General features: G+C 40.3%; 1 non-coding gene across 1 annotated transcript; it reads left to right on the forward strand.

The window, feature by feature from the left end:
- The first annotated feature begins 8705 nt into the window (after positions 1-8705).
- On the forward strand, positions 8706-8812 carry LOC148848805 (small nucleolar RNA R71). Its single transcript, XR_016101611.1, has one exon. It is a non-coding gene; the product is annotated as a small nucleolar RNA R71 (small nucleolar RNA).
- Positions 8813-12581: the final 3769 nt, after the last annotated feature.

The following is a 12581-nucleotide window of genomic DNA, read 5'->3' on the forward strand; positions in this document are numbered from 1 at the left end:
ATATATCATATAAAATATATTTTGCAAAACAAATCTCAACGATTGAAATCAGCTGCCGACAATCTTGGTTTCCATTAGTGAGAGCGCATCCCCGATCATTACCTTTGTCCGACAAAGGGCTGATCCTATCACTATGATCACCCACTCATATGAATTCTCAGACTGTCCCAACATACCCAGGTTTTGACCCCCGCTAAGGATCTCACCGATTGGTACATCAAAGATAGCCTAATCCGACACCCAGTGCAGTATCATAATCGAGTCTAGGGGTCAGGTGTAACTTTCTAGTTTTGCTCATCAATCTCCAAGGTCCAGGGCAATACTGGAAATTTGGTCCAGTTCAAAGATTCAATTAATCCTACATTGTATGTGCCTAGGGTCTCACCCGGGTAGCTGAGACAAGCCACCCCAACCGACTTGGTGGTGCCACAGTGTCAGCCTTGTCAAGATAGGTCTCCCTAGACCGACCCACTACCTGTGAACATTCTAAACTAACACGAGTCTCATTAAGTGTCTAGCTTAAGGGTATTACACAGAAACATACCAAGGGAACATGAATCAAATATGCACTCTTATTCATTTACAATAAACTCATAAAGTACATCATTTTGATTGAAGCTAAGGGCATACAAAACTGTCTAACAACTCCCACTTGCACTTAGGTCCAATTAGGTGCTAGCCGAAGTCCCATGCTTTCCACGTGTTTCTCAAACACTTTTTATGATAGTGGCTTTGTCAATGGGTCTGCTACATTTTCCACTGACGCTACCTTCTAAATTAGGACGTCCCCTCTATCAACAATCTCCCTCAGTACGTGGTACCTCTCAATGTGCTTCGACTTTGAGTGGGCTCGTGGCTCGTTAGCCTGAGCAATAGCTCCATTGTTGTCACACAACAATGGAATAGGTGATGTGCTAGATGAAAATACTCCCAACTCATGAACGAACTTCTTCATCCACACGGCTTCTTTGGCAGCCTCACTTGCGGCAATGTACTCGGCCTCGGTCGTGGAGTCTATAGTGGACCCCTGTTTGCTGCTTTTCCAGCAAACAGCACACGGTCCTATCATGAAAACATATCCAGATGTAGACTTTCTATCATCTGGATCCGATTGGAAATCGGCATCAGTATACCCTTGGATTTGTAGTGAATTACCATCGAATACTAGACAAAACTCTTTTGTCCTTCGAAGGTACTTAAGTATGTTTTTCACAGCAGTCCAGTGCTCCTGCCCTGGGTTGGCCTGAAATCTGCTTACTACACTCACTGCCTGAGTAATGTCAGGATGAGTGCACAACATGGCATACATGATAATCCCTAAGGCAGAGGCATAGGGAATGTTTTTCATTACATCAATCTCCTCAGAAGTCTTAGGAGACATCTTCTTAGAGAGAGTGACTCCGTGCCTGAAAGGAACATTTCCTTTCTTGGAGTTTTTCATGCTGTATCTTTTGACTATTTTGTCAATGTAGGCAGATTGGGATAATCCTATTATCTGCTTCGATCTATCTCTATAGAGTCGAAGACCTAGTATATAGGATGCTTCTCCAAGATCTTTCCTGGTGAATTGCTGTGAAAGCCATACTTTCACCGTAGTTAACATTCCTACATCATTCCCAATGAGTAGAATGTCGTCTACATATAGAACCAAGAAGGTAACTTTATCTCCACTGTACTTTCTGTAAACACAGGGTTCATCCGGATTCTACTCGAAGTTAAACAATTTGACAGCAAAGTCAAAACGGATGTTCCAATTTCTAGAAGCTTGCTTAAGTCCATAAATGGAACTATTGAGTTTACATACCATGTTTTCCTGACCTACAACAATGAAGCCTTCCGGCTACTGCATATAGATATCTTTAGTAAGATCTCCATTCAGGAATGCAATTTTGACATCCATCTGCCAAATCTCATAATCATGGTATGCTGCTACAGCTAGCAGGATCCTAATGGATTTAAGCATGGCCACAGGCAAAAAGATTTTCTCATAATCGATGCCCTCCTTCTGAGTGTACCCTTTTGCCACCAGACGAGCTTTGAAGGTCGCAAGCCTACCATCGCGACCCTTCTTCCTCTTTTAAATCCATTTGCAACCGATTGCTTTTACCCCGGAGGGTGGATCTACTAGAGTCTAGACTCCATTGGTCTCCATTGAGTCCATCTCTACTCTCATGGCCTCCACCCACTTCTGGGAATCTATGTCCAACATAGCTTCCGTGTAAGTCACAGGATCCTCCTCACTAGTCAAGGTTTCCACCAGGTAACTATCCTGGTCATAACCATAACGGACTAGTGGCCTGGATACCCGAGTGGATCTTCTAGGTTGGTCACTACCTGGAACTTGTGGGACATCTCCCACTGCTCCTGAGCTCTCCTCATCAAGAACAATTTCTTGACGATGTGTGTCCAGGATGTAATCAGTCTCCAAGAATTGGGCATTTTAACTGCAGAACACTTTCTACTCACTTGGGTCATAGAAAAGGTAACCTACAGAGCCTTTTGGGTAGCCTACAAATAGGCAACGGCTGGTCTTGGATTCCAACTTGTCTGCACTCGTTCTTTTAACGTGTGCTAGACATCCCTAAATCTTCAAGTGTCTGACACTTGGTTTCTTTTCGATCCAAAGTTCATATGGAGTGTTCGGAACATATTTGTTTGGAACCCGATTCAGCACGTAAATCATAGTCTCTAATGCGTAACCCCAAAAGGATGTGGGTAACTCTGAGTGTATGAGAAGTGACCAGACCATATCCAATAAGGTACACGTAACCATATCATGAAAAATCATCTGTGAAGGTGATGAAGTACACGTGTTGATTTTGTGTCCTAACACTCAGGGGACCACATACATCAGTATGTATTAGGTCAAGCGTGTTTGTACATCTTTCAGGCTTACCGTTAAATGGTCGTTTCATCATCTTGCCTTGTAGGCAAGGCTCACAGGTGGGAAGATCTTCTATAGTTAGAAAATTCAAAGGACCATCCTTTACCAACCTTGTGATTCGGTCAACACCGATGTGGCCAAGTTGGTAATGCTACAGACACGTGGGATTAATAGTATCATGGGCTCTCTTCTTGGGGATTTCAACCAATGTAGTTTTGGTTATGTTAGTTTCTAGAGAAGGATGTAAAACATAGAGACCGTTCTCCAGTTCTCTGTATGCGATGAATCTGTTATTTCTTTTAATAGTAATCATATTACTAAAGAAGACAGAATAACAATCTGCACACAATTTTGAAACAAAAATCAAATTTCTCCTTAAATTTTGTACATAAAGACAATCTTTCAGTATAATTATTCCTTCTCTAAAAATTAACTCCACGGTTCCTATTGCCGCGACTGCAATAGTTGCAGTAGTCCCCAAGTGGAGAGTGACTTCTCCTTCACTTAGCCTTCTGCTTACCTTGAACCCCTGCAGTGAGTTACACGCATAAGTTGAAGCCCTGGAGTCAATACACCAGGACGCAGAAGCTACCAATAAATTGGTTTCTATAACACAAGATTCAAAATTACCTTTCTTGGATTCCAGGTAGGCAGGATAGTTCCTTTTCCAATGGCCGGTCTTCTTGTAGAAGTGACAGGCATCCGATTCTTTGTCTTTCTTTTGCTTCTTGGGTTTGAAAGCCTTCTTCTAGGGCTTTCTCTTTGCCTTCCTTTTCTTGCCCGATTTGCCAGTTTCAACAAGCAAAGCAATGGGCTCATCCTTTTTAATCATTTCTTCAACTCTTTGCAACATATTGATGAGCTCTTGCAAGCTGATGTTCAGCTTGTTCATGTTGTAGTTCATGATGAATGGATAAAAGGATGGAGGCAGAGAGTTGAGAATAGCATCGATCTGTGTTACCAGATCCAGCCCGGATCCAAGAACCTCCAGTTCATTGATATAACCCATCATCTGGAGACAATGGTCGTGAACTTGTTGGTTCTTGGACATCTGCGCGGTTATGAACTGTTTCAAGACCTTCTGTCGAGTAGAATGATTCTGCCCTTCGTACATTGTCTTAAGACTATCAAATATGTTATTGGCAAGTTCAATCTGATCGAACTGCCTTTGAATTGGATTGTCCAAAGAGACAATGATATAGCAGCGGGCAAGGGAGTTTTTCTCCTCCCATTCTTGGTATTCTCGTCTACGGGCCTCAGAAGCCCTATCTCCTGGATGATCCGGGTCAGGATTTTTTGCTACCTTATCCAACTTTTTAGAGGTTAAGACCAACACAAGGTTCCTGTACCAGTCGGCATAGTTTGGGCCCTTAAGCTTGTTGTCGTCAAAAAGCTTTGCAAAAGATCCGTTTGCCATTTTCTGATAAAAGAGCAAACATCAGACCACAACCTAACTTGATTCATGTTCATTACATAGATATGGATTTTAATCTATGTTCCATTTCCATTTATTCATCTCTGAGATTTCCCTCCTTTCTCAGTGATGGAGACTACGGGTTGTCTCTGGAAATGTGGGAAATCACATAGGGTGCATGGAGCCAACTGTTTCAGCTGCATAACCCCACCACCTTTCTGTTAAGGATCATATCCACTCATCATATGAGTTTTCCCTTTGGCTTCTGGCGGGTTTGTCGAAGCCCTCAAAATTAGTACTAATCCCACAATAAAATATTTGTAGTAAAAGTGGTACTAGGTCGAATCCCACAGGGAGCAAATCAGTAATCTCTTAGCCGAATGGATAAAGTAATTGTGTGGGAAAATTAATTAACTAAAATTAAATGAATAACAAACTAAACAAACAAGAGAAAAATCAATCTTACCGAATTCTGGTTCAAGGGTTTGGGTTGAATCGATTGGCCATCGATCCTAGGTACAATTAAGCATTCTTGCAATTCAAGCATTTAACCTTAGATTTACTAGGATAGCCATAATAAACATTGTGGTTTCCTAATTCAGTTGACCAAACCCAACATTCAATCAACACTTATCACCACTCAACTGGGTACGATAGCGTTCCATGTTAAACAATGATAGCATTAAGATTTGTGAAAACAGTTAAACCAAAATAACAATAATTGAGATAGCTGCAATTATTGAATTTTGTTTCATTGATTCCTTTAGGTTGAACCATGATAAAACGTTGGTCAAAAGCTGTCACGAACAATTGACCCAAAAAGTTATCAACCTAATTGCTACTTCTACCATTATTCGTGACAATTACAGATCACCGAAATCATGGATAGCAATAGGAAAATCAACATTAATTCAGTTTGTCAAACTAATTAACATCAACATCCAATAAAAATATGCACAAGAATCAATGAATACTTGAATTAGAAAGCAAGAAAATAAAGTAACTACAGAACATCACAATGACATGATCGAACCTCCCCCCTTGAACCAGAAAAAGAAGCTTAGCTACTCATGATCTGCGCAATCTCCATGCTTTTCATAGCCGAACTACCTTCTTGAGCTTCTTGGCCTCTTGATGATCTGTTGGATCTTGGAATGAGTGATGCTAGAGCTGGTTTTCCCCCTCTTTATATAGCCAAAGGAGAGGGCTGTTTTCCAACTCCTTCTAGGAGATAATCTTATCTTTAGGGAGTCTTGATCTTATCTTCTTTGAACTAATCCTATCCTATCTCTTATCTAATCCCCAACCTTCTTATCCTTATAGGATTACATTCAAAGTTTAGATCTAATAAGACACTCTCCCTCTTGGGAGATTACATTCGAATTAGTACTCTAGACTCTTGTATCCGAGTTGGGCTTCTCTGCTACTTGGGCTGCTTCCAGGTTCTTCTGCGAGTTGGGCTTCAGCTGTTAAATGGGCCTGGCTGAGACGTTGCTCCAACTTCGGGCCCGGTTTTGTACTCGATGTGTACCAAATCAGTCAATACCCAAAACATAAAAGTTGTGGACCTTTCGTTCTTCTTTCTAATGCTTTTTGAATTGCCCAATTCAGAGTCCGGAATTATGAGTTAGGCCCAGATCACTGACTATCACCGAAACTGTGCAAAATCACCCAAATTGGCATGTTTCCTTCCAATTGCCTTCTTTATTGCCCTGAATCGAAATACAAGAGTAATGAGTGCATTTAAGTGTTAAAATAATGAAAAAATATGAAAATTAGGGGACAAAAATAGGGTTCTTTTCCATCTCATCAAATCCCCCCACACTTAAACTTTGCTCGTCCTCGGGCAAGGCAAAAACTCAAGTAACACAAAAGAAACCAACTACTGATTTTCAATATTTCTTTTTCTCTACATGAGGCCTAGTTCATCGCATGCTTTAGTTCATACTTGGCAACCTTTCCCTTTTCATCTCTTTCTCCCCTTTTTCTTGTCCAAGAGTGATCGCAAATCACCATTCCTCATGGTCCCAAGTTAAATCGATAGTCAAGGAGACAAGCCTTCCAGGGCTGAAACTCCTTGGACTGCACGGGTGCTCATTGCTTTTAACAAACCAATTCAGCCAGATGCAATTACTTTCCTTTGAATCAAAACAAGGTGTGCTTATTGCCATAAGCTTGCTATGTATCACATCTCCACCACTTAGTGTGAATTCCTAGGATCTGAAGGTGAGAATGGGGTTGGGGTTCTAGGGTGAGTGCATTTTATGCTCCATCTCACCCTTGCCTTCTTTTCAAGATGTGAGTGCATTTTATGCTCCATCTCACACATGCTTTCATTTCTAGATGTGAGTGCATTTTATGCTCCATCTCACATTAGTCACGATTTTTTTTTTTTGCACAAGAATCATAGGGTTTCACTGCCTGATCCATGAATTCATTGATCGTGGTCTCTATATGCCTAACACAGCAAGTTCTAGAATAATCAACCCATGTTTGATAGATAATTATGTGAAAATCAATCAAACCCTTATGCATCTTGCCTATTGATCGATTAAAATCATGAGGTACCATATGCAGCCAAGAAAGATTCAGTTAGTCATGCTTGCATCCTATCTTATTTATTCAGCCTAAGCGCATGATTCATGATAAGTTGAAATCATTGAAGGATAAGTTTTCGGGAGAAGAAATTTTAAGAAGGTAAGGTATCCCAAATTTCCATCAGATTTCCCTAATCCCCCCACACTTAAGTTATACATTGTCCCCACTGTATGTGATTATGCATAAAGCAGAAGGATTTGGGGGTACTTCCCTGTTTGTCTTGTTGGGTTCCTGCTAAACACAAAAATCAAAACCAAACAAAATAACAAATTAACTAAACATAATGGGTTGCCTCCCAGAAGCGCAATTGTTTAACGTCGTTATGCTCGATGTTTTCCTTTGCTACTTTAACTCTCGTGGTTGCAGCTTTCGGTGTGCTCCCCTTCCATCCATCATGGGCGGGTTCAAATTTGGAATAGGGGCCTTGGTATCCAATTGTGCACTCGATTCTAACTCCTCATTCATATCTTTTTCAAAAATTTCCTACACAGTTGGATCAAAAGTGTCAACCGAATAGATCGAATGGTCTTCAATTGGGTACTTCATAGCTTCAAAAATATTAAATTTAATAGTCTCTCCATCACATTTGATAGAGAGGGTACCCTCATCCACATCTATTTTGGTCTTGGCCATTTTCATGAATGGTCTGCCTAATAGAAGTGGGGCTGAACTTTCGATCATGTCCTCCTCCATCTTCAAAATGTAAAAATTAGCTGGGAAAATTAAATCATTAACCTGCACCATTGCATTCTCAACAATCCCTTCTGGGTAGGCATTAGAACGATCAACTAATTGGATAACAGCTTTAATTTTCCTTAAAGGACCTAATCTCAAAGCATAGTAAATTGAGTATGGCATGACATTGATAGGGTGAACATACCTGGATCAGCATGTTTTTCTGGTAAGGTCCTCTTGATCACAACTGAAACGTTCTCTCTAACTCCTACCTTAATGGGGCTTTTGTTTGAGTCCTGTACCTCCTCTTCTTCTTGTCTTTTTTCTACCTTCCTTGGTGAGGTGGGTTCTAGCTGTAGTTCCTTCCCGCTTCTCAGCACCACTGCACTTACATTTTCCTTGGGGTTGACTACCACTTCTGATGATAGTTTTCCGGAGCTCTGCGCCTCCAACTTACTAATGGAAGTGGCAAGTTGGCTGATTTGGTTCCCCAAATTATGAATGCTTGCTCTTGTTTTTTGTTGAAATTGTTGAGTATTAGTAGCTAGAGCCTTAACTATATCTTCTAATGATGTACCTGAATTCGGGGGTTGGCCTTGCGCTGTGATGGGTGTTGAAAACTGGGGCTGTTGACTGAAAAAATGGGGCTGATACTGCTGCTGTCCTCCTGGGTTTCCGTAGCTTAGATTTGGATGATCTCTCCACCCTGAATTGTAGTAATTGGAGTAGGGATCATACTTTCGTTGGGGCTGCCCTGGGAATCCTCCTACGACATTTACTTGCTGCATCGATCCATCTTGTAATGATGGACACATGTCCGTAGGATGACCATGGATCGAACAGATACCACACACCCTAGCAGTTTGTAATTGTCCTACAGCTAGTTGCCTAACCAAAGCAGTTAAGTCAGAAATCTGGTTTTCTAAATTTGCATGGCTTACCTCGTTAACACTTCTAATGGTACCTTTTGTCCTTTTACCGAATTGCTGAGAATTTTTGGCCATATTGGAGATTAATTCCTTCGCCGCTTCAGGTGTCTTGTTCACTAGAGCTCCTCCACTGGCTGCATCGACCATACTTTATCCATGGGCTGAAGCCCTTCAATAGAAGTATTGGATTAACAATTGTTCAGGAATTTGGTGGTGGGGACAACTAGCAACAAGTTGCTTAAACCTTTCCCAATATTCATATAATGTCTCACCACCAAACTGCTGAACTCCACATATTTCTTTTCTTATATTCACAGTCCGGGATGCAGGAAAATATTTATCTAAAAATATCCAATTCATTTCATCCCATGTGCGTACAGAACCGGGAGGGAGAATATACAGCCAATCCTTTGCTTTATCTCTTAAAGTAAATGGAAAGGCTATGAGTTTTACCTGGTCCTCGGTCATACCGTGGGGTTTCATGCTTGAACAGACGACATGAAATTCCTTTAGATGTTTGTGAGGGTCCTCACCTGGGAAACCATGAAACATAGGTAATAATTGAATCAAACCAGATTTGAGTTCAAAGGCTACCTCAAGAGTGGGGTACGTGATGCATAAGGGTTGTTGGTTCATAATTGGTGCAGCCAACTCCCTTAATGTCCTCTCTCTATCAGCCATTCTTTCTACTTCTTCGAAGATGGAAAAATCACAAGTGGGTAGATCGATATCTGAGTTCACCCTTTTAGGTGAGCGATCCTTCCTTTGCTTTGCCTCCTTCCTTAAACGACGGGTGGTCCTCTCAATTTCGGGGTTGTACTGAATTTCACCTCGTTGAGAAGCACGAGTCATAAACAAGAAGATAACAAAAGAAGGTAATAGCTAAGAAATTAACGTTGCTCCCCGGCAACGGTGCCAAAATTTTGGCGGGTTTGTCGAAGCCCTCAAAATTCGTACTAGTCCCACAATAAAATATTTGTAGTAAAAGTGGTACTAGGTCGAATCTCACAGGGAGCAAATCAGTAATCTCTTAGCCGAATGGATAAAGTAATTGTGTGGGAAATTTTAATAACTAAAATTAAATGAATAACAAACTAACTAAACAAGAGAAAATTCAATCTTACCAAATTCTGGTTCAAGGGTTTGGGTTGAATCGATTGGCCATCGATCCTAGGTACAATTAAGCATTTTTGCAATTCAAGCATTTAACCTTAGATTTACTAGGATAGCCATAATAAATCTTGTGTTTTCCTAATTCAGTTGACCAAACCCAGCATTCGATCAACACTTATCACCACTCAACTGGGTACGATAGCGTTCCATGTTAAACAATGATAGCATTAAGATTTTTGAAAACAGTTAAACCAAAATAACAATAATTGAGATAGCTGCAATTATTGAATTTTGTTCCATCGATTCCTTTAGGTTGAACCATGATAAAACATTGGTCAAAGGCTGTCACGAACAATTAACCCAAAAAGATATCAACCTAATTGCTACTTGTACCATTATTTGTGACAATTACGGATCACCGAAATCATGGATAGCAATAGGAAAATCAACATTAATTCAGTTTGTCAAACTAATTAACATCAATATCTAATAAAAATATACACAAGAATCAATGAATACTTGAATTAGAAAGCAAGAAAATAAAGTAACTACAGAACATCACAATGACACGATCAAACCTCCCCTCTTGAACCAGAAAAAGAAGCTTAACTACTCATGATCTATGCAATCTCCATGCTTTCCATAGCCGAACTACCTTCTTGAGCTTCTTGGCCTCTTGATGATCTCTTGGATCTTGGAATGAGTGATGCTAGAGCTGGTTCGCCCCCCTCTTTATATAGCCAAAGGAGAGGGCTGCTTTCCAACTCCTTCTAGGAGATAATCTTATCTTTAGGGAGTCTTGATCTTATCTTCTTTGAACTAATCCTATCCTATCTCTTATCTAATCCCCAACCTTCTTATCCTTATAGGATTACATTCAAAGTTTAGATCTAATAAGACACTCTCCCTCTTGGGAGATTACATCCGAATTAGGACTCTAGACTCTTGCTCCGACTTCGGGCATGGTTTCGTACTCGATGTGTACCGAATCAGTCAAAACCCAAAACATAAAAGTTGTGGACCTTTCGTTCTTCTTTCTAATGCTTCTTGAATTGCCCAATTCGGAGTCCGGAATTGTGAGTTAGGCCCAGATCACTGACTATCGCCGAAACTGTGCAAAATCACCCGAATTGGCATGTTTCCTTCCAATTGCCTTCTTTATTGCCCTGAATCGAAATACAAGAGTAATGAGTGCATTTAAGTGTTAAAATAATGAAAAAAGATGAAAATTAGGGGACAAAAATAGGGTTCTTTTCCGTCTCATCAGCCTCTGTCAGACAAGGTTCAGAGCCGTTTTCAGGTAAACCTTTCTGTCCAGTGAGTGCTTACCCATCATATTCGTGAACGCCAAGGTACCGTGAGAGAGTTCCCATTTTCTGGTGAAGCCCCTCCCACATCGGTCTATGACGCCCCTATAATCTTATGAAACACTTAGACAAGCCCAACAGCAAATGGATAGCTCAATTTTTGGTGCGTTTCCTCATTACTGAAGGACTCATCCTCATGCTAATGATGGAAGGCCTTTAGAGAGTTCATCATATGAATCTTCTATCACTTGCACTCATATTAGCTAGAGGGAACAGTTAATTATGCCCTAGTTTGATTTAGGTCAAACCAAAGTGGCTCCCACTGACTTTCATAAAGTCAGATTTCGGTGGGCCTTAAATTGGCAGGGATAAATTGATGAGGTGTGGGGCCCACCACTGAGGGAGGTCATCCAATAACCAAAAGGGACACCATGGCAATGATATGCATTCAGCCATGGTGTGTGCAAGAGCCACTGTCGAATGAGCATGGGCCCAACACTTATGGCCCATGTACGCAGCACATCATACATCCATACATCTCATGCAGGGATAAATTGATCCAATCAATTAATTATCTGTAAGGCCCATTGGAAGCCCGTTAAAAATCCATAATATTAACCATTAATATTATCTAGGTATATGGGCTGAATTAGGGTTACCCAGTTCGGCCCATATAGCTTTATCCTTTGAAGTGGGCTTTTAGCAGTTTTAACTATTTAAAATTGGGCCTTTACAGGTTGGGCCGAATTAACCATTTAATTAAATATCAATCCTTAGGCCCATTAGTGGGAAAAATATGGTTGACTTTCAGCCTTGTTAAACCCTAGATTTGGTCCAAACAGTTTGAACCAATCTTGGTTCGAATGGGTCTAAGGTTTGATCTTTAATTAAATCTTTAATTCAATAAAATAATCTGAAATTAAATAAATGATAAAAGAAAATCATGAATCAGTTAATCAGGGCTGTTCGCACACTCCATCCTGCAAAACAGAGGTTAGATCACAGATTGTAGTTTAACAAACTGCAAATCGCAGATTTTATGTCTCCCATCTGCGAAATCTCCTTTTCTGCGCCACCATCTTCAATCCAAAAATAAAAATAAATAGAAATCATATTTCTATTAATAATTACATCAGACCGAATGCCTATACATTGAGTCTAAAAAAAAAAAAAATTATTTACAGACCATTTGTAATAAATTAATCAAGAAACTACAAATCTTGCAGTTCTCCCTGCGCAAATCAAGAATTCGATCTCCTCTTGTACGAACAACCCATAAATCAAGAAAATCATAAAGAACTATTCTGAACAGTAATCAGATTTATATAAAATTAATTTCAGATTATTTGCCCATCAATTTTGGGAACAAATTTCCCAAAACCCATATCTGCGCAAATTGGGTAGAATGCCTTTTCCCTATTTGCGTAGGTTCAAATCTGAAACAGAATGGTTCAATACTTGAACCATGGCTCTGATACCACTGAAGGGATAGGAAATCCATCACATGGACACCCAATGATTGCGGAATAAGGGGGCGAATTTCAAAAATTTTTCTCTCCCTTCAACTGGGAATCGAATTCCCCATTTAGAAAATCATATTTTCAAGGATCATTCTTGAACCATAAACTGAACCAGATCTAAACCAAAAGGAGTAGGGAGAG

Source organism: Nelumbo lutea, chromosome 6 (genome assembly GCF_056320005.1).
Source record: "Nelumbo lutea isolate HS-2025 chromosome 6, American lotus-T2T, whole genome shotgun sequence".
Taxonomy (NCBI): domain Eukaryota; kingdom Viridiplantae; phylum Streptophyta; class Magnoliopsida; order Proteales; family Nelumbonaceae; genus Nelumbo; species Nelumbo lutea.